We start from the raw sequence: 24,611 nt of genomic DNA on the forward strand, positions 1-24,611 counted from the left end.
CCTCATAAATAGGTCAGTTTTATAATAGGAAGCAGGTAGCAGTTGTTATATTTCTAAATCCACATACATCCACTGGGAAAGGAGTTAACACTCGTTGAAGGCAAATGTCTTTTCCTGTCTTTAGATAAGGAATGATGCTGAGGCTGGATGCACAATAAAAGCCAAGCAACATTAGTGGTCTCCCAAAAGGAAATGGAAGGGTGAATCATTTTACACATATCTAAATATTGAATAGTTTCTTTAGCAAAAGACAAAACTACAAAATTCTGCACCAAAATAATACTGATATTATGAATAGACTATTTAATTTTCTTGTGTCTATATGCAGTGTTTGAAATACAATTAAGCTCAATTTTCTTTTTTGGTATAACTTTCGAATTAGAATAATAATTTCAACATATACGCAAGTAGTTTTATTTTTACTTTATTTTTCCCAAGTTTTTTTCTCTTTAGATGACATATTTCTAACTCTTAAACAGGGAATAAATTCCTTGAAAACAAATTTTGATCTGAGAAGCTAAATTGTGAAAGGTTGTTTTGTCATAAGAGGAAGGTACCTTTACATCATATCTTCTTCCTGGAATAAACTTGAGGAGTCTTATCTATGACGCCTTCCAGCTTCAATGCCTCAGACACAACTAGTCCCTTTTTCCCTTCTTCCTTGTTTCAGGAAACTTCCGGCAATAAAACAGACAACATTTTGTGAAGACAAATATAGCAGTTGCCAAACAGGCCAACAGGAACCCAATCACATCCAAAGAGTGGTACTGGAACCAGGTGAGGTCATGGGAGGCTGGCCGCAGGTGTTTAGCTCCTTTGTGGCGCATGACAAACTCAATCCAGAAGGCTGCTCGATCTAGAGGCTTCATTGGCTGATCATGGTGAATTCTTGATAATTTCATAGCGTTCTCTTTATATCTAAAGACGAAACACAAAGATAGCATCATTGAAAGAAAATTAATTTACTTATGCTTATCATTTCCACGAAAAGCTTTTGAAAAGTGGTGTACATATCTTTTAAAATAAATGTCATTGCAGCATTATTCACAATAGCCAAGACTTGGAAGCAACCTAAGTGCCCATCAAGGGACGAATGGATAAAGAAGCTGTGGTATATATACACAATGGAATACTACTCAGCCATAAGAAACGATGAAATCCAGCCATTTGTGACAACATGGATGGACATTGAGGGTATTATGCAAAGTGAAAAAAGTCAGAGTGAGAAGGTCAAATACCGTATGATTTCCTTCATTATGTAGTAGATAACAACAACAATAAACAAACATATAGACACAGAGATTGGATTGGTGGTTACCAGAGGGGAAGCGGGTAGGGAGAAGGGCGAAAGGGATAATTCAGCACATGTGTGTGGTGATGGATTGTAATTAGTATTTGGGTGGTGAACATGATGTAATCTATGCAGATATAGAAGTATAATGATGTACACCTGAAATTATACAATGTTATAAACCAATGTTACTGCAATAAACAAAAAATTTAAAAAAAAAGAGACGTAAATTAAGACAAAAAAATAAATAAATGTCATAGAATTGCAGAAGTAATAGTATATTTATATTTGGGTCTTCATAGATGGTTTGGCTTTTAAATTGGAATTTTCTGAATGACAAACACTTTAAATAAGTGAAGATGGAAGTTAAGTTGGACTCGTTTAATCTTTTCTAGCAGAGGAAATGATATGAACCATTGTAAGAGCTATAAGCGAGATGGTGGAAATGCACTTTTAGAATGATCCTCATGAAGTATTTAAAGAGGAACCATGTCATCGTGGGTTAAATGCCTCCTTAGCAGTCCCTATGCTTTCACTCTTTTCTTCTACCCCTTGCTCTTTATCTTCCTTCCTGTAGGTAGAATCATTTTTTAAAACAGATTATGACTCTTCCCTGCTCAAAATTTCCATCTGGCTTCTCATCTCATTTAGAATAAATTGCAAATCTGTTCTTTACCCTACAGGACCCTACATGTTCATATCCCTGGTAACCTCTTCTCCTATCACTTTTTCCTATGCACACCCTGTTGTAGGCACATTGGTCTTCTAGCTGATTCTGGAAGTTGCCTAAGGTGTTCTCACCTCATCACCTTTGTACTTTCAGTCCCCTCTGTCCCTCTCCTGGAGCACTCTTCCCTGCAACACCCCAAGGCTTGCTTCCACCTCCTGATAGTAGAGGTAGTCACATCTCAGAGAGGCTTTTCTTGGCCATGATATTATAGCAACCCCTACATTTTTTCGATTTTTTTTTGTATTTTTTTCCTTTTTTAACTATTTGATTCCTAGAATTTCTAAATACAATATATTTTGTAAAATATTCCTTTTAAGTTTGAGATACATAAAAAAATGCACATATCCTAAGTGATCAGCTCAAAATTTCAAATTTAGCTAGAAAATTGTTATGAAATGCACATACCAATGTCCACACTACTCAGATATTGATATAGGATTCTAAAAGCTACATAGAAGCACCCCATTTTCCTGGACCTTTTCACCACTCCCTTTCCCAAATTAACTACTATTTTGACTTTAGATATCACAGTTTAGTTTTTCTTGTTTACATATTGGAATCATAGTGTGTTACCATTTGTTTTTGGCTTTTCTGTAACAGTTTTTATTTAATTACTTTGCTATATTGTATTTTATTGTGTGACAATATCACAGACAATCTCTTCATTTATTGATTGATTGACATTTAGATTGTTTATATTTTATTGGCCATTACTACTACTGTTGTTATAAACATTCTTGTATATGTCTTTTGGTTTACATATTTATGCATTTCTGTTGTGTAATACCTAGAAGTGGATTTGATGAGATTAAGGTTGATATATGATTATGATTTATTTGTTGACTCTGAATTATTTAGAAATGTATTGCTTAAATGTCAAAATTTAGAGATCTTTTTTCATTAACGTTTTTTGATGATTACTAACTTAATTGTAGTCTGGTCAGACAATATACTCTGTCTGATATGAAAATTTTCAAATATTGCATTTTGGTTTATGCCACAGCATATGTAGTCAATTACATTAGTAATTCTGTATGCTCTTGAAAAATGTGTCTTCATCATTGTCATATAAATAAAATAGGTTACATTTTAAAAATATGTTACCTCAAATCTTTTTTGTACCTATTCATTATTTTGTCATCTTTTTCTATACTATTGAGAAACGTCTTTAAAGATGTCCCATTGTGACTATAAACTTGTATAATTTGTTTTTCTTTTTTGTCTACTTTTACTTTGTTTATTTGGAGGATTCATTTATAGATGTTACCAACTAATAATATGTATTATTTTGAAAGATTAACCTATTGTCATTATGAATTATTTATCTTTATTTTTAGTGGTGCTTCTGGTCTACTGTGTCTGATATTAGTATAGGTACAGCATCTTTCTATGGTTACTGTTGAAATAGGTCTTTTTCTTCCTTTGCACTTAGTCCTCTTGTACATGTCCATGTAAGAATGTCTTCTAAACAGTATATATATATATATATATATATATATATGTACATATATATAGTTAATTTTGTTAATGTTAAACGATTTAGTCTGTTTAGATTTACTGTCAGTACTGAAATCTTTGCACTTGCATGTACTATCTTATCCTGTATTTTCTTTTCTATTTTTCCAACCTGCTTTATGTTTATTTTTCTATTCTTTCTTGCCTCCTCTAAAAGTGTTTTTTATTCAATTGTACTACTCTTTTCTCTTTAATAATACATATTTAAAGTATTCTGAGGTGATACCCTCCTAACATAATAATAATGCTGATAGTAGTAATAAATGCTAAATTGATGATTTCTGTGCTAGGCACTATAAATTTCACACTATTTTCCTCGGGAGTATGAAAAAATTTAATTATTAAAGATTTATTTTATCAAAATTAGAAAGTTGTACACCTGAAATTTATACAATGTTATAAACCAATGTTACTGCAATAAACAAAAATAAATAAATAAAAATAACAACAACAACAAAAATGTTTTCTGCTTGAAAAAATACAATGAAAGAGTGAAAAATCAACTACCCAGAATGGGAGAAAATATTTGCAAATCAGTTATCTGATAAAGTACTTGTATCCATAGTATAGAAAATATTCTTACAGTCTAATAATAAGAAGACAAATAACCCAATTAAAAAACAGGCAAAGAATTAAAACAGGCATTTTTCCAAGTAACGTATATGAATGGACAATAAGCTTAAGAAAATATGCTCAACACCTTTGGTTATAAGGGAAATACTAATCAAGACCACAAGGAGAGACCACTTTATACCCATTAGGATTGCTACAATAAAAATGGCTGATGATAACACGTGTTTGCAATGATGTGGAGACCTGGAAACGTCATGTATTGCTGGTGGGAGTGTAAAATGGTACAGCCTCTTTGTACAACAATTTGGCAGTTCATCGTAAAGTTACCATGTGATCCAGAATCCACTTGTGAATAGCTACCCAAAACAAATGAAAACATAATGTTCACACAAAAACATAAGAGCAATAATCATAATAGCCAAACATGGAAACAACCAAAATATCCATTAACTGATAAATGGATAAATAATATGTGCTATATTCATATCATAGAATATTATTCAGCAATACAACGGTACAAAATGGAAGAAACTCAAAAACATTATGCTGTGCAAAAGAAGCCAGTTGCAAAAGACTGTATATTATCTGATTCCATTCATGTGAAATGTCCAAAAGGATTAAACTATAGAGTCAGAAATTTGATTAATAGTTCCTTGGGGAGCAGGAAATGGAAAGTGACTGAAGGCATATCAGATTTCTTTTTACAATAATGAATATGTCCTAAATTTATATTATATTGATGATTTCATAGATCTGTAAACATATTAAATATATTTGAATTTTATACTTAATTTTATACCATGTAAATTATATTTAATTATAAATTGTATTAAAATACTGATAAAAATCAATTTTGAGCAAAAGATATTTGCAGTTTAGAAATTTCAGGTACTGAATAGATATAATTTATGATATTTCTTCTAGTTCATCATTCTTTCCTTCTATTAGTTCTATCATGTTTTTAAAAATGTGTCCTTTTTACAAATACCTGTAGCACCGTACCTTTTGGGTGTAAAAATTGTTGCACTAGTTGGTTACCCATTAAATCAAGAGGGTTAAAATGCACTTTGAAGTAAACATGTGGCTCAAAATAAAAGTAGACAAGAATGGTTAAATCTTCTGAATAGTTTCAAAATTACCTTCTTAAAAATGTGATGAAACTCATTCTCTGTTAACAAGAGAACATATCTATAAATACTATCTATTGAAAACAATTTTGATACTCATGAAGGGTCATTAATAACTGTCTTCAATGCATTGAGCAAATCTGCACTTGACATTGTGTGGAAGTCCAGTCTAACAGCTGCTCCCTTGGCCTTCATGTGAGCAATATTATCAGGTTGATCCCCAAACAAAGGAATGCCCAGCATAGGGATCCCATGGTAGACCGCCTCATAGACGCCATTGGCTCCACCATGAGTGATAAAGGCTTTGGTTTTTGGATGACCTAGGATTGAGTGAATTGCAGCAAATTATTAATTATGAGTCTTAAAATAAACTGCCAGTAGGTCAATATAAGGCACTGCAAGTGTTGGTATATTTAGATAACAAATTAATATACACTTGAAACCGCATTAAATTGTCTTTCAGATCTCAAAGGAAGAAACAGCTCAGTCAGCTGGAGAGGCAAGTGAAAGCTACTGAAAAGACTGATGTGTTTCTCTTGACTTGAAAAATGAATACAAGTTGCCAGGAGGACAAATTGAAAGAAATTATTCTGGATAAAAAAAGAATATGTTCAAAAAAAGAGGGGGAACATGTGAGAATATATTCTCTTAAGGAAGCAGAGAAGTTACTGAGTCTGATAAGTACCGTGTCAAGGCAGCAGAAAGCATGATGGTGGTGGCACAGGAATCAGTGGAAGGAAAAACTACACTTTATCATGAAATGTATTATTACTTCATGAAAAAGATTATGGAATTTTCCTATAGAAAATAGAGAGTCACCAGTAATAAAGAGATGTTATTTATCAGTGGCACATAGTATACCCCACAGTGGTGGAAAGAATTGGTGTAAAGGGAGAATTAGGTGACAGAGTGACAACCTAGAAAGGTGTTGAAAAATGCTCTGTGATAGGTAATTACACACCAAATAAAGATACTTTGAGTCTGGCCATAATGAATGTGACTGTGCATAATAAAATGCCAAGTGTTATATCTTCACCTTTTCCCGTAAGACTGGGAAATAAGTATAAGAAAGTTAAGTTGGGGGCCGGCCGGGTGGCACAAGCGGTTGGGTGTGCGCGCTCCGCTGCGGTGGCCTGGGGTTGGCTGGTTCGGATCCCACGCGTGCACCAATGCACTGCTTGGCAAGCCATGCTGTGGCGGCGTCCCATATAAAGTGGAGGAAGACGGACACGGATGTCAGCCCAGGGCCAGTCTTCTTCAGCAAAAAAAGAGGAGGATTGGCAGATGTTAGCACAGGGCTGATCTCCTCACAAAAATAAATAAATAAATAAATAAAAGAGAAAGTTAAGTTTTATTTTTGACGTCTTCAATAATAAACATTCAATAAATTTCTTTCCTGGTGAACTATTATCATTCTGATTGGCTGTTCCTCTCATTTCAGTGTTTGTTTCCCAGAGTCTTACCAAGAAGGTCATTCCGGGGAATCGACTTATGAAGCTGAGTGTTTGGCCCCAAGCTATCTGGTTTCTTGCCCTCAAATCTCCATATAACCTGTTAGAGTAAAGAAAATACCTTATTCCATGAGTTGAACTTTATAATTATAGCATGTTAGACTCTAAATAGACTGAGATGCCTAGTTAAACCCCTTCCATGTGACAGATGAGGAAATGAGGATAAGAGATGTTAGATAACGAGAACCAATGAAATACTAATGTAACAGGAATACTCATATTACATGTACTTATTTTTATATTGAATCAGGTATGAATGCAATCATGCTGCTTCACACTTAGGGGTTAGACAGTGAGATTATCAATGACCATTTTAAGCATACAAAAAAATTTACATAGTCATTACAGTTCTAATGCAAAAAACAGTAGCAAATTACTATTTGTACATTTATTTTGTTTTAACTATGTATTATACTAGCTCTCATCTTCCAGATTTAATATTAACTTGTTTATTTCTTTTTCAGTGATGTGGGAAGCAGTTTACATACATCTTTTTATTTCATAAGTTATTTTATTACATTTACATCTTTTGATTTAAAAATCAATGCAATCAGCTATTCATCAGAATTAAATAATCCTGATCTTTAACAATTTGTCAATAATAATAAATAATTTCTACTTAACAAGTATGCTTAGCTTCTTTTAGATTACTAATTATTAATCTCTCCTTCCACAAAAAATTTCTAGTGGTAATTTTTTACATGAATCCAGAATTATTACTATTGCTAGGTTCAAGAATTCTTTAAAAATAGAAAAGAAGAGCCCATTGGCAATTCGTAAATAATAGTATAGCCATTGGAAAAGATTGACTATCATGATGATGCTAACTTTTATTCACCTGACTGTTAACACTTCAGTGATGCGATACAATGCATTGATAGCAATGATTAATATGGTTTCTTATAGCCAAACCATTTCCAATCACAGTACAAAAATTAGGGACAGATTTTGCAATTCCCAAGCAATCCTCATAAGGTAGATCTTAATGTACAAGTGGTTAACATCTATTTGCTATGTGAGTGTTAAAGTAACTTCAGATTCTCAGCAAATTAGCATAGGTGATAAGGAGAAAGGTATATCAGTTAGGAAACTACGAAGAAGTTCACAAATACCCAGAGACTCCAAGTCTGTTCTACTTGAAAATTTCTAGTAGAAATAATTTACTACCATATTTTATGGAAAAGAGGAATCTGAAAATGTTTTATGCTAGGCTTGATTCTGGTTGAATCCTTTTTATATTTCCTTCTCCTTCTTCAATCTGGAGGGGTTATTATTTGATGGATTAGAAGCAGAGTCCTTGCAGGGACACATTTTATAAAGTGCAGGGTCACCTTAAGGGCTGGACCCACCTCCACCCTTTGTCTTATGTTTTCCTGCTTCAGACCTTAGCAGGTCCCAGTTCAAAAGGGCAGTTTTTTCTCCTTCTTCTTTTTCAGGAGAGTTTTTTTCTTTCTCTAAATCGTTGTGTCTACCTGCACGCAACGTGTTGAACCTTGATCATCATTTCTCTGAATAGCACCCTGAGAAGCACATTGAATAGGCCTATTCCAAAATCCAGGGGAAGTAAAAGAGGCCGGATTACCTAGCAAGGCTAAACTGCAGGATGCCTTTGAGACTTTTATCAATTCCTGCTGAATGTCACTGTTAAAATTTAACCACTTTCTGAGTACATCTGTAGTGTGTATAGTGCCCTCAGGAATCCCATGAGGAAAAGGAGCAAATGACAGGGAAGAATTTGGTGACATCTGTAATTGCCTGCAATATCTTTATAATACCAATACTTCATACCTGTTAAATAAATTTCTTTTTTATTGCAATGTTAATTCCAAAGTTATTGTCAGTCAAAAACACCCTGGTACTACTTTAGTACCTGTCGTATACTTTTTGTTTTTTAAACTAATATCTGAGATAAGTTGGGTCTGTCATAATACAGTGAAGTCTACCTTTCATGCAGGAAATTTCTGTAATCATACTCCTTTCAAAAATTAACACACACATTAAATAATTGTCCCCTACAAGGGACTTTATCTTACCTTTTGTGGAATCTGGGCAAGGGCTGATGCAATCACATTGGCCCTTTCTTCTGTCATGTTTCTGACCATTGACCCCAAAGTAAACACCAGAATACCATCTTCTCCAGAGCTCTGGGCAAACTCTTCCATTTCCTGTGGAGAAAGATTTTGCTCCATCACAAAAGCACAACTGCATAGCAAACAGTATTGAAAGGACTACTAGAAACAACTAAAGAGAGATAATTTTGCATTATCAGGAATTATTAGAGTAGTGCCTGTTTTTTTAAATTGTAGTAAAATACACATAGCATTAGACTTACTACCTTAATGAATCCTAAGTGTACAGTTTAGTGGTGTTAAGTATATTCACTTTGTTCTGTAACCAATCTTCACAAATTTTTCATCATGGAAAACTGGGGCCATATCCATTATACAATAAATTCCCATTTCCCCCTTCAAAAGTCCTGGCAACCATCATTCTATTTTCTATTTCTATGAATTTGACTAGTCTAGATACCTCATATAACTAGAATCATACAATATTTGTCTTTGGGTGAGTGGCCCATTTCACTTAGCATAACGTCCTTAAGGTTCAGCCATCTTGTAGCATTTGTTAGAACTTCCTTCAGATTTATGGCTAACATTCCATTGTGTATAAATATCAATTTTTTATTTATTGATTCATCTGTCAATGGACACTTGGTTTGCTTCCATCTTTTGTCTCTTGTGAATAGTGTTGCTTTGAAGACGGGTGTGCAAATATGTCATCTGGATCCTAATATCAATTCTTTTGGATATATACCCAGAAGTGGAATTGCTGGAGCAAATGGTAATTCATTTTTAATTTTGTGAAGAACCTCCATTTCTTTTACATTAGTGGCTGTTTATATCAGACCTAATCCCTCATTTCCTTTGCTAGTATATGATTGATATGAGTTTTCTTTCCTTTTTTATATATATTTGTGCAAATATATGTGTGTGTTTCTGTGTGTGTTTGTTTGAATAAGGGAGAAATGAAATAGAGACAGTACACAGTATAGAGGAGGAAATGCTCTTAGACAATATTATATCCATACTCTTTATTTATAATGTTATTAATTACAGGCATACCTCAGAGATGTTGCAGGGTCAGTTTCAGACCACAAAGCTAATGTTGCAATAAAGGGAGTCACACAAATTTTTTGGTTTCCTAGAGCATATAAAAGTTATGTTTACACCACACTGTAGCCTGTTAAGTGTGCAATAGCACGACATCTAAAAAACAATGTACATTCCTTAGTTAAAAAATACTCGATTGCTAAAAAATGCTAAGCAGCCTCTGACCCTCAGCAAGTCATAATATTATTGCTGGTCGCGGGCCTTGCCTCAGTGTTGACGGCTGCTGACTGATCAAGGTGGTGGTTGATGAAGGTTGGGGTGGCTGTGGGAATGTCTTAAGATAAGACAATAGTGAGGTTTGCTGCATTGATTGAACCTTCCTTTCATGAATAATTTCTCTGTAGCATGTGATGCTGTTTGATAGCATTTTACCTGCAGTAGAACTTCTTTTAAAATTGATATCAATCCTCGCAAACTCTGCAGCTGCTTTATCAACTAAGTTTATGTAATACTCTAAATCCTTTGCTGTCATTTTAACATACTTCACAGCATCTTCATTAGGGGTAGATTCCATCTCAAGAATCCACTTACTTTGATCATCCATAAGAAACAACTCCTTATCTCTTAAAGTTTTTTCAGGAGATTGCAGCAACTCAGCCACGTTTTCAGGCTCCACTTCTAACTCAAGTTCTCTCGCTATTTCCACCACATCTGCAGTTACTTCCTCCACTGAAGTCTTGAACCCTTCAGAGTCATCCGTGAAGGTTGGAATCAGCTTCCTCCAAACTCCTGTTAATGTTGATATTTTGAGCTCCCCCTATGAATCACAAGTGTTTTTAATGGCCTCTAGAATGAAGAATATTTTCCAGAAGGTTTTCAATTTACTTTGCCCAGATCCATCATTGGAATCACTGTCCATAGCAGCTGTAGCATTATGAAATGTATTTCTTAAATAATAAGTCTTGAAAATCTAAATAACTCCTTGATCCACGGGTTGCAGAATGGATGTTGTGTCAGCAGGCATGAAAACAACATTAACCTTGTACATGTCCGTCAGAGTTTTGGGTGATCAGGTGCACTGTAAATGAGCAGTAATATTTTGAAAGGAATCTTTTTTTCTGAGCAGTAGGTCTCAACAATGGGCTTAAAATATTCCATAAACTATGCCGCAAACTATGCTGTAAACAGATGTGCTGTTATCCAGGCTTTGTTGTTCCATTTATAAGGCACAGGCAGGGTAGCTTTGGCATAATTCTTAAGGGCCCTAGGATTTTCAAAATGGTAAATGAGCATTGGCTTCAACTCAAAGTCACCAGCTGCATTATCCCCAAACAAGAGAGTCAGCCTGTCCTGTGAAACTTTGAAGCAAAGCATTGACTTCTCCTCTCTAGTTATGAAAGTCCTGGATGGCATCCAGTATAAGGCCGTTTCATCTACATCGAAAATATGCTGTTTAGTGTAGCCACCTTCATAATTATCTTAGCTATGTCTTCTGGATAACTTGCTACAGCTGCTTCACTTTGCACTTTCATGTTATGGAAATGGCTTCTTTCATTAAACCTTATGAACCAACCTCTGCTGGCTTCAAACTTTTCTTCTGCAGCCTCCTCACCTCTCAGCCTTCGTAGAATTGACGAGAGTCAGGGCCTTGCTCTGGATTAGGTTTTGACTTAAGGGAATGTTGTAGCTAGTTTGATTTCTTATCTAGACCACTAAAACTTTCTCCACGTCAGGAATGAGTCTGTTATACATTTTTTTTTTTTTTTTTTTTTTGCTGAGTAAGATTAACCCTGAGCTAACATCTGTGGCTAGTCTTCCTCTTTTTGCTTGAGAAAGCTTCGTCCTGAGCTAACATCCATGCCAATCTTTCTCTTTTTTGTGTGTGGGTCAGCGCCCCAGCATGGGCGCTGATGTGTAGGTCTGCACCTGGGAACTGAACTTGAGCCGCTGAAGTGGAGTGCATCAAACTTAACCACTAGGGGCGGGGCCATCCCCCTGTTATACTTTCTTATCATTCATGCATTCACTCGAGTAACATTTTTAATTTCCTTCGAGAACTTTTCCTTTGAATTTACAACTTGGTTAACTCTTTGGCACACAGGCCTAGCTTTTGGCTTATCTCGGCTTTCAATGTGCCTTCCTCACTAAGCTTAATCATTTCTAGCTTTAAGTGAAATAAATGAGACAGAGAAAGTCAAATACCTAATGATTTTACTTGTATGTCAAAGATAAACAAACACACAGATACAGGGAACGGATTAGCGGTTACCAGAGGGTTAAGGGTGGGGGAAAAGCAAAAAGGGTAAAGGGGCACATGTGTACAGTGATGGATGACAACTAGACTTGATGGTGAACACAATGCAGTCTATACAGAAGTCAAAATATAATTATGTACACCTGAAATTTCTATGTTATAAACAAATGTTACGTCAATGTAAAAACATGCAATATCTGAGATGCACCATGAAGTGATCAAAATAATATGAGGTGGGCCTACACAAATACAGATTCTTGGAAGGAGGCTACACCGCAGGATCTTAACTCCACTTTGATCCTTTATTGTTCTAGTTCTACTAAAACATTTGTGTTCATTCCAGGCAGGTTTTCTCGAGAAATGTTTTTGTTTAGTCATTAGTATTTTATTTCTCTGACTATGAGCCCTGAGGAAAAGTTCATTATGATTGGGATGACTTTATTTTTTTTTTCTCTAAGTTCTATATAATTTATACCTCACTTTAACCTTTGTCAGAATTTCCCAAGCTCTCTCCCTAAATCACTCTTTAAAGGCTGGAGGTTAAGAATCACTGTCATTCATGAGTCTGGTAATACCATTTGGAATTTTCATGACATAGCCCTAAAATCTTTATTTTTCATCCAGAAATATACTTGCCTAGTTACTTATTTGAGTGACCATATTTTTGGCTTGTTTATGTATAACACCTTTTGCCCTGAATTCATATTATAATATTGATATCCCAGTAGAATGTGCTATGTGTAACTGGCTATGAGGGTCCTTCATCATCACCTCACTGAGTCCCCCAGGGAGCACCTACCTCACAGTGGGAGAGGTATAGCAGGGCTTTCTGCAATGGAGATCTGGACATCTTCTTGAGGATCTCAGGTCAAACTGTATAAAGTTCATGGTGAATCTGTGTTTGCCTAGAATGCTTTCAGAATTATTCTGTCTTGTAGTCCCAGAACTTTGCCAATTAAAAAAAATATATTGCTTTCTGTCCTAGAATAATTCCTCATTGCTCAATGTACTCTCTCACAAAGAAAAAAAAATGTAGAGGAGCCAAAAATTTCCTGGATATCTCATCATAGCTGCATATTCAATTTTTATTTTTCAGCCATACTATTTTAAAGTCATTTGTTTATTCTAAATTCATTCATTTCTTCTTTTCTCTCTGGAAAATATTGACATAATCCTTTCAATATAGAGTGTTCCTTCTTATCCTAATCGTTGTCGTAAACATTCTATTCAAGCTGTTTTTTTACAGAATAAACAAAAGAGGAATACATTTCCAAATTTTACATTGCAGACTCTACCTTGTCCAGAGAATTCTTCAAAAGTATAATTCTACCCTGATGACATTAGTTTCATATGAAGGTCACTGTACTTCTCTATCAGTAACATTGTGCACCCTGGTAATCTGTGGGAGTCCAGTAACCTATAGCAACATTTACAATTACCTGTGTTCAGTGATTTGTCTCATTAGCTCTCTGCCAATAGCCTTCTTCAACTACGCTGTAGAAGGCGGTTACCTATACAACTATAGTAATACAACTTCTCTTTATAGCTTTATCACTGAGTTGGAGTGGTCATCATCATTCTGTGACACCCTTATAAAAATAACGCACACTCATTGAAAGAATGTTTGGAAATGTATAAACCAGAATCTAAAATGAAGTAAGATTCTGCTCTATTCTCCATCCAGTTATATCCTCAGTGTGAATTTTTTTGCTTTTTTCACATCTTGATTATGTTTCTCTGTATATTTTCATGAGGATATTATGAAGTCAAAAGCTATAAGCATTTTTAAGAATCTTGTTGCAATTTCTCATATGTCTTATTTCTTCAAAGGAAAGTACATAAATTATCTCCGATCCTAATAATTAATGGAAAACAAGTAGTTTGGGGAACAATTTACTTTCTATAATAAAGAATAAGGACAGTTTTCACAATCTTTGACTTGGATCCACGTCTTGTTTCTGCAACATAATAACAACAGCTGCCATTCCTAATTATTATGATTTTACTGCTATTCATCCTTCTCCTTGTCCTCCTTCTCCCCCTCCTCTTTTTTCACCCTTACTGACATTGCCACTCTCCCTTAATATGAAGGGGACAACTTTCAAGAATGGGTTTAGACCAACTATAACTTTCACTTACCTTACCTCAGCCTTTACCCTTGTGAAAGTTTTCATATGAGCCTAAATAATTTGCAATCAAAAGCGGGGAAAGGGGGAGGCAGGAGGTTGAAAATGATGATTAAGCACATGTGTGTGATGATGGATTGCAATTATTCTTTGGGTGGTGAACATGATGTAATCTATGCAGAAATAGAAGTATAAGGATGTACACCTGAAATATATAATGTTATAAACTGATGTTACTACAATAAGAAAATAAATAAAAGACCTTGCTTACTAGTAAAAAGAAAAAGGAGATATTGCATTAACCTTTGAATAAGATCTCAGTTTTTTGGTGCTGCTAATCAAATGGTAGACAAAAAGAATCTCTTAATAGATCATTTAATAGTTCATTAAAAGATCCTTGTTTCTATTTATGTCTTAAAGGTATTATATCAATTTAAAATATATAGGTTCTTCCTTTCTTTCATAAGGAATATCATCATATATACTAACGGAAGTATTTTGTAATTTTAAAGTATGAGCAGATTTCAGATCCAAGTGGTAGAAATTATTTGGTCTTTGTTAAATATGCAGAATTTATGGTCATTTATATATATATATACAGTATACATTTTCTCTTTGATTGTTTTGACAGGCAGCTAAGATTTCTAGAATGATGTTCCCTGAGGAATCTTTACTGAGATTTCATATGGGCTTGGTGTGTGGCAGAACATACCTGCTCTAATAAGCAAATTCCTTTTATGCTCTAATATGCCCTGGATCTTAAATGAATTGTTAAATGCTGTAGTGAAGGCAAGTAAACATTGGGGTTTGGCTGCCAATATTGTTGGGGCACAAATTCATATTGTTGGGAATGGTCTTCCCTTAATGCTAAAATACTGGTGAAGTGCTTCTACCCTCACAAGAAATTTTAGCATTTCCATTTGCTCATCTGATTGCCAAATTATACATTTACTTTTTTAGTACCTCTCAGGATATCTGTTCTCTATGGTTTTGGTTGAAAATACAATATGGATCTATTGGAAACCAGTTCTTATTAAATGAGAAATCATATCAAAATAAGCTGAAACATAGTAGTTATTAATAGTATTCATAATAGTAACAAAAATAACAATAATGACAGTACTTAATACTACTTCTTTATCCCTGACTATGTGCCAGAGACATTTTAAGCGTTTTATCTGTATTAAGTAATTTTTTCCACTCAATAGAAATAGGAGGTTGATATTATAAGAGTAGGTGTAGTCATAACCTTAATGTCCAGTTTTCCATCATCTGTTGCCTGAATTCTTGAAACAACCTCCTATGTGGTCCTCCTTTCCACTCTTTCGCCTCTGCAGTCTAATCCAGTGACTATACTTGTGAGCTTTTTAAAAAAGGAAATTTGACCATATTTCTCCATTTTTTCCTTTTCATTGGCTCCCTAATGCCCTTACTAGATGCCTCAACAACCCTATAATTATTTTTCTCTAACTTACTTATCCAGCATCATCTGCCTCTTTATTCAGCATCTTCCCACTAGACTAAACCTAGATTTCTTGACGACACCCTGTATTACTCTACCTGTTTTACTTTTTGCATCTTCCTCTATCCCCTGCCCTTCCTCCTATTACTGAACATCCTTCAGGTCTCACTTAATTATCAATGATTCTGAGATCCTGCAGGATATTCTCTAGCATTGAGGTTTTTCCTTATTATAATACTTTTCATGCAATTTTTATTACTTCTTTATATTCTATCATTCCAAGTTGAATATTAGGTGTGCACGAGTGGAAATCATTTCTGCACCGTTTCTCTGCATATCCAGTCCTTTCCAAGTACTACGCTAAGAATATTCTTTGAATGATTGTCTGATACTTAATTATATGTTGAATAAGAGACCTTAATTTAACTGACCCTACTCCCAGTCTTCTAGGTATACTACTTTATTCTGCAATGATAATGAAATTCAGATAATTGCAAAGATATTGAAATATTTAAGTTCCTAATTGGCAGGTCACTTTACCTGGCTTCTAATATCTCTCTCGCTGTGAACAAATATTCTAAATAAAGAACACAGATAACTACCTACTAAAAATTCCAAGTAAACTAAGCAAAACAAACAGGAATAGGTTACCTGAGGCAGGGATTTGGCAGGTTTGCAGTGGAGTCCTCCAACAAATTCGAAATGTGGTAGGAATGGGCGAGGAAATTCAAAATCTCAATTAGTTAGAATGAGCCACAGTTCAGCATTCCCCATTAACTCAGATAATGTAGTGGATCTTCCTGGGAAAAAAGCAAACAAAGGTAGAGAAAATGTGAGTATTGTAGTGTGCATATACAAGGTCACTTTCTGAAAGGAGCTTGGAATGACATAGCTAAAGATGTTTAAAAGTGTTTGTGATGTGAAAATACAAATTTGTGTACATATATGTGTGTGTACATATATATGTGTGTGTATGTATATATGTGTACATGTTTTATATATATGTTGTTCATATATATAGACAAAAGTTTGGTAGACTTTTATCTCCAGTGTCACATCAGGATATAAAGAATCATAAAGTATTATTCAACCTAAGCTACTAAAGAAATGAATATGCATTTGTTAATCTGTAAAGCTGCAAAAGTAACAAATGCTAATATAAACAATGATTTTAACTACTCAGTCAATTAACCCTACCATATCCATGGAACGACCTTTCCCTAGAGTACTCAGTCTAGTTTCCACAATTTACCAAGCCATTCCCTTGATCGTAGATTTACCAGGTAAACTGTGAGGTTTTTGAGAGTATGTCTGCTCCTGCATTTGCTTCATGTTAGAAGCTTAATAATATTTGCATCTTAAATAAAAATATTTTCAAAAAACTGCTGGAAAATTGTCTAAAGTATGGAAATAGATTTGCTCACTCTTAATTTGGGCCATTTTTTCTTTAATATAAAGAAAGAATTTTGAAAAAATGTAGGCTAATAATGAATATGTCCACCCTTCAAAATCATTTTAGGCCTTTAAAAGAGACAATTTGTAAGTACTTAGTGAAGGAATGTGTAATCATTAAGAATTCAAATTATAGACTCCTGCATCTGGGATAGAGCCACTGTATCTCTAAGTTGTGAAGGAATCCTTCAGGTAATATGGCAAAATAATTTAATTTTTAAATGAATCTAAAGTGTACAAGAGGAAACAATTTCTTCATGCTTCAGAGACGGTTGTGCTAGACGTATGTAATTCTTTAATCTAAGTGTCTGCTTTGGTCAAGGTATTTAGTGACATTCTAACGCATTTTATTAAAGATGAAAAAAATTATGATATAATTGATGTGTAGGATGATTAAGCAGAGCACAGAGGATTTTTAGGGCAGTGAATCTACTCTGTATGTTACTATAATTGTTGATAAACGACATTATAAATTCATCCAAACTCAAAGAATGTAGAATACCAGGAGTAAACCTAATGTGAACTATGAAACTAGGAGGATATTGATGTGACATAGTTTCATAAATTGTAGCAAATGTACTTTTCTGGTGGGACATGTTCAGAATAGAGGAGGCGATGTATGTGAGGGAGCAGGGAATATATGATAAATCTATACTCAGTATTGCTGTGGACCCAAAACTCCTCTAGGAAATAAAGCCTATTACCAACAAATAATAAACAAGAATGGATACATGATTGCTTAAAGAACTCCTCATGGCTTCAATTCATGGTTTTTGAATGTCCTGTACTAGTAATGGACCACCGGGTTCTAACTGACCCTGTAATTTAAGCATTTCCATAATATTTGTGAGATTGAGAGATCATTTTGTATGTTCACTTCATCATTTATCTTGTAAAAGATGATTGCAAATTCATCTTCTAGGGCACTAGAAAGTTAGAACTTCAAGCTACTAAAAACGTGACTTACCTAGTACTTCAGTGTAAAACTAATCCCACTTCTTCTCATTAAATGCTTGGAACCAAAAGTCAAAATAAAGCACATATATCATGTTTTTTACCCTCTCCACGAATGTCATTTGATCACTTAATTCTGACATAACAACAGGTACGTAAGATGGTGGGAGTGGAAGTCCTCCACTATACTTTTCAATTGTATAGCCTGGAAAGAAACGGAGACTGTACACAAAAGGTGTTTTCAGTAGCTCAGCCAGCAGCTCAGCACAGGCTCCAATGGCATCTGCGAGAATGACATCAAACCTTGATTCTTGCAGTTTTGTTATAAGTTTCTTGTTCAGAACTACATCTTTACAGAGCTTTTTAATACAATCAGATAAGTCCCAAAAGTTTTCTTGCTTTAGTGAAAAATACGTCCAAAATGTATCTTTTGGCAAGTCATATGTCGATTTGTGGGTCACTTTTCTGAAAAAAATCTCAAAATCATGTTTTGTTAAAGACATAGGATAAAGCTCAAATTTAATAGCAGGTGGTTTGTTGGGATCAACAAGAATGGAAGCTGAAGATGTCAGAACAATCACTTCATGACCTCTCTGGACAAGTTCATCCAGGATTGTTTTCACATTGATCCAATGGCTGTATTCTGTGGGCCACACCAGCACCTTTCCACCACTTCCAGGGCTAAAGTAACAACTGGGCTATAGCAGCAGCAGAACTGAAATCCATTTCATAGACATCCTTGTGGAATGCAATGCTTCTTTTCAAATTGCTCTTCGCTTTTGCCATTGCTCATGTTTGTTTCCAGGGAGGAATACAGCAGAAAGTTAAAATATAACTCCTACACGTCAAAGTAAATACATTATATGAACCTTCAGAGTATTTTTATCGCAAGTGGAAAAAGTAAAATTGGATGCCTCTAGTTGATACAAAAGTGTTTGATGTCTATGATTAAATTACTATGAGAAACACAGAGATACCAACATTGAAAGGAAGTTAATTTGGTTACACATGTTATTCCCATGAAAGGTTTTTGAAAAGCTTTTGAAATCATACCCGTGATTCAAAAAATGTCATTGAATTCCAGAAGTAATGGTGTATTTTTATTTGGGTCTTCATAGATGGTTTGGCTTTTAAATTGGAATTTTATGAATGACAAAAATTTTAAAAGAGGAATATGGAAATTAAGTTGGGGTAGTTTAATCTTTTCTAACAGAGGAAATGATGTGAGCCATTGTAAGAGCTATATACGAGAAGGTGGAAATGCACTTTCAGAATGATCCTCACAAAGTATTTAAGGGAATTTTGTCATCATGGGTGAAATTCCTCCTCACTGGTTCCTTGCTTCCACTCTTCTCTTTTATCCTCTTTATTTTCCATTCTGTCGCTAGAATCATTTTTGAAACAGACATCAGATTATGACTCTCCCCTGCTCAAAATTTCTATCTGGCTTCTCATCCCATTTAGAATAAATTCCAAATCTGTTCTTCACCCTACAGGACCCTACATGTTCGTATCCCTGGCAACCTCTTCTCCTATCTCTTTGTCCCATGCACACCCTGTTGTAGGCACATTGGCCTTCTAACTGCTCCTGGAAGTCAACTAAATTGTTCTCACCTCATCACCTTTCCACTTGCAGTCCCCTCCATCACCGTCCTGGAGCACTCTTCCCTGCAACACCTCAAGGCTTGCTTCTACCTCTTGCTGGACATCTCAGCTTCAGTGTCACATCTCAGAGAGATGGCCACACTATGACAGCACCTCTAGGAATTTCTTCCATGTTTTTTGTGTTTATGCTGCTATTTGATTCCTAGAGTTTGAAAATACATTATATTTTCTATAATAAACGTTTAGGTGTGAAATACATGAGAAAGATGCAGTAGCCTAAATGCACAGCTCAAAATTTCAAAATTAGTTAGAAAATTATTGCGAAGAGAATATACTGATGTACCTATTATTTAGATTTTGATATAAGATATCACAATCTACCCAGAAGCACCTCATATTCCTGGACCTTTTTATTCACTACTCCATTTCCTGAATTAACTGCTATCCTAATTTTTAACACCATATGTTACTTTATCTTGTTTGTATATTGGAATCATAGAGCAGTACTAATTTGATTTTGTCTTTTGTGGATCAATTCTTGGTTAATTCCAATGCATAGTATTCCGTTGTATGGCAGTACCACAGATTATTTCTTCATTTAGTGATCAACGGTCATGTGTGTTGTTAGTGTTTTGCTGTTACTACTAAAGCTGTTGTAAAAATCTTGTATATGTGTTTTGCGTTAAATATTTATATAGTTCTGTTCATATATTTCTAGAAGTGGAATTGCTGAGAAGGTATATGTATGATTATGATTTCTTTATTGACTCTGAGTTATGTAGAAGTGTATTGCTTAATTTTCAAAACTTGAAGATGTTGTATTTTTCTTTTTGATGATTTCTAACTGGCTTTCAGTAAGGTAGACGGTACACTCTTTATGATTTGTATTTTTCAACTTTATTGAATTTTGGTTTATGGCCCAGCACATGGTCAATTCCAGTGTGTATTCTATTCTTGAAAAGTGTGTGTTGAGATACATATATATATGTACGTATTTATAAGTATTTATTTTAGAATTATATCTACTATATTTATAAATATATATTTATATATATAACAAGTTACATTTTTAAATATTGTAGGTTAAAACTTTTAGTTACCTATCCAACATTTTGTCATTTTTTTCTATGTTCTTGAGAAAGATGTTTAAAAACTCTCTATTATGACTAGAGATTTATATAATTGTTTATTTTTCTTTTGTACACTTTTGCTTTTATAATTTTGAGGTTTTATTAATACGCGTTAACAATTGATAATTCGTATTGTTTTGAAAAGTTAACATATTTATCATTGTGAAATATTTATCTTTATTTTTAGTAGTGTTTCTGGACTACTATGACTGATAGTAATATAGGTACAACATTTTTTTATGGTTACCACTGAAATAGATCTTTTCCTACCTTTGTACTTAACAGTCTTCTTGTACACTTCTATTTAAGTGTGTCTTCTAAACAGTATATGTAGTTAGTTTTTAAAATGAACCCTGACAATCCTTTTCTCTAAATTATTTAATCTGTTTAGATTTAATATAAATACTGGCATATTTACATTTGCATCTTACTATCTTACTCTATATTTTCTTTTCTATTTGTCCAACCTGCTTTATGTTTCTTTTTCTATTCTTTTCTGCCTTTTTAAAAGTATTTTTGTCATTCATTTGTTCTACAATTTTCTTCTTATAGTACATTTTTCAAGTATTCTTTTAGGTGATGCCCTCCTAATATAATAATAATGCTGATAGTAGTAATAAATGCTGAATTGACGGTTGCCATACTAGGCACTATAAGTTCCACCACATTACTTTCATCTAATATGGAAAAATTTGATATTTGTCTAATCAAAATCTTTCATGTTTTAAAGGACACAATTGAAAATGTGAAAAATCAACCCACCCAGAATGAGAGGAAATACTAACAAATCATATATGTGATAATGTACTTGTATCCGTAATGCATAAAGAATTCTTTATATTCAATGATAAGAAGACAAGTAACCAGGCCAGTCCAGTGGTGCAGTGGTTAAGTTTGGTGTGCTGCACTTCAATGGCCTGGGGTTCACGGATTCAGATCCCAGGCGCGGACCTACACCACTCATTGGCATCCATGCTGCAGCGTTGTCCCACATAAAAAATAGAGGAAGATGGGCAGAGATATTAGTTCAGGGCCACTCTTCCTCAAGCGAAAAGAGTAAGATTAGCAGAAGGTGTTAGCTCAGGGCCAATCCTCCTCAACAACAACAAAAAGAAGACAAGTAACTAAATTTAAAAGTTATCACAGTATTAGACTAGATAGTTCTCTAAAGAGGATATATGAATGGCCAATGCTTTTGGAAACTTTCTCTCACAGTGGCTCATAAAGCCTACACTCGTGTCATATGCCCAAAATATAATCTAGGGAAACTACTTCATGAATCACAAGGCCTTTTTCCCTTTACTAAGGGACTCTTTGAGGTATGGCAATTGGACTTTGTCCAAATGCCACTATCTCAAGGATAAATATATCTTGTAATGATCTGTGTGTTCTCACATTTGATTGAGGCCTTTCCTTGCAGAAGAGCAACGGGTCTAATAGTAGGTAAAGGACTCTTAGAGGGAATAATTCCTGTTTGGGGAATTCCTGCTGAGTTACATAGTGACCAGAAAACTCATTTCACTGGACAAATAATTAAATCTATTTATAATATTTGGCCAACGATGCAGCATTTCCACTGCGCTTACTATACCCAATCCTCAAGATTGGTGGAAAGAACTAATGGCACAATCAAAACTCAATTAGCAAAGCTTTCAAAAGCATTTAATCTCTCATGGCCAGAAGCTCTTCTGCTAGTGCTCCTCAATCTTAAATCTACTTTGGTAAACACCAGCTGTCTCCTTTCTATATAATAACTGGACAACCTATGCAATTAGACAAAGAAATGTATGAACCAACTTTGCTTAAAGAAAATATCTTAGTTATTGTCAGGTTCTCATTGAAACACTTAAAAAATATATATATATATATTTACACATATATGAGAAGTTGGTAGCTGATTCTTTTTATAAAGAGCTCCCATACCTTAAGGATTATAACTTGGAGAATTTATTTATCAAAAGAGACATCAAATAAAAAAACTCTTTATAGCCCTATGGGAAAGGACCATAACAAGTACTTTTAACCAATTCATGTGCTGCAGAATCAGAAGGCATAGACTCATGGATCCACATTTCTCATTTTAAAAAGAGGTTTTTCCGCCCGAGTGGGTTTCAGTTCCTATTTCTGATACCCGACTTCAACTGGCCAATATGAATATCTCCAAACCAGGATGAGAAGAAGATACATCTGTTGTAGACAGCTGTCCCAAGACTCTGGACCAGCCCTGTATTCCCAACCTTAAATCTCCTCATTTAAACTTTTGTTATGCTTAAATTGTATACCTATTTTACTGTTGTTGCATTTAAGGTTTTCGGAATACTATCATACTTAAAAAATTAAGTGATTGATTTAAAACAGACTGGTCTTGAAGGCCAGCCATGTATCGGGTGGCTCCTAGTGGAACTTAATGGTTATGCGAAACATATCTCTGGCCTTGGCTACTGGCTGGATGGCTAAAACACTAAACCCTGAGCTTCCCTCGGATGCAGGGAAGGATTCACTGTGACACCTGCTGCCAACCCTCCTCTCCTTAAGGCCAGACAGGCTCGTTCAGTGTTCCACTGGTATGACCACCAAGCAGCTAGCTAGATTTGTTCCTTCTTTGGGGCTAAAAGATATCGTATCACATACAGAAACCCTTAATGACAGTCAAGGAGGAATTGCCTTATTAAATACTAAAATGTCTTTAAGGAAAAAGACTGTCCTTTTAAAATAAAATGACTTTAGATATTTTAACTACATCCCAAGATGGTACATGTACAATCAATGAAAATGAATGCTGTGTTTTTATACCTGATGTGTCTTCCAATGTGCCATCTCTGCTAAAGAACGTGAAAAAGCAGGTGAATGCCTTAAGTGGTCCTGCACCCAGTCTTGAGTTGTTTGGTATGCTCACTCCTGGTATCAGTTCCCTTTTTCGAGCCAGATTACAATTCCTATTTCTATTACTTCTCAGAAATCTTGTACTAGTCATAATATTCAAACTGTTGTTTTTCTTTGCTTGGTGTTATAAGACTGGCATGAAAGCTAGAGTAATGAAACTGGAGGTGGTCGATTGATCTTACAACCCTGGACAAATTTCCTTTCCTGATAAGGACTGTGCTTAAGAACTCATTTTATTTTAGGATTCTTTGTTCTTTTATTTTTTTTAATTTTTTGTTTATTGCAGTAACATTGGTTTATAACATTGTAAAAATTTCAGGTGTACATCATTATACTTCTATTTCTGCATAGATTACATCATGTTCACCACCAAAATACTAATTACAACCCATCACCCCACACATGTACCGAATTACCCCTTTCACCCTCCTCCGTCCCCCCTTCCCCTCTGGTAACCACCAATCCAATCTCTGTCCCTATGTGTTTGTTTATTGTTGTTATTATCTATTACTTAATGAAGGAAATCGTACGGTATTTGACCTTCTCGCTCTGACTTATATCACTTTGCATTATACCCTCAATATCCATCCATGTTGTCACAAATGGCTGGATTTCATCGTTTCTTATGGCTGAGTAGTATTCCATTGTGTATATATACCACATCTTCTTTATCCATTCGTCCCTTCATGGGCACTTAGGTTGCTTTCAAGTCTTGGCTATTGTGAATAACGCTGCAATGAACACAGGGGTGCATGTACCTTTACAAATTGGTGTTTTCAAGTTCTTTGGATAAAAACCCAACAGTGGTATAGCTGGATCATATGGTAGTTCTATCCTTGATTTTTTGAGGAATCTCCATACTGTTTTCCATAGTGGCTGCACCAGTTT

The 24,611-nt window shown here is 34.7% G+C and overlaps 1 pseudogene; it reads right to left on the reverse strand.

The window, feature by feature from the left end:
* Positions 1-638: 638 nt before the first annotated feature.
* LOC101404855 (UDP-glucuronosyltransferase 2B31-like) lies at positions 639-18,842 on the reverse strand (annotated as a pseudogene).
* Between the last annotated feature and the right edge of the window lie 5,769 nt (positions 18,843-24,611).

Source organism: Ceratotherium simum, chromosome 8, assembly GCF_057802395.1.
Source record: "Ceratotherium simum simum isolate JZ-2026a chromosome 8, ASM5780239v1, whole genome shotgun sequence".
Taxonomy (NCBI): Eukaryota; Metazoa; Chordata; class Mammalia; order Perissodactyla; family Rhinocerotidae; genus Ceratotherium; species Ceratotherium simum.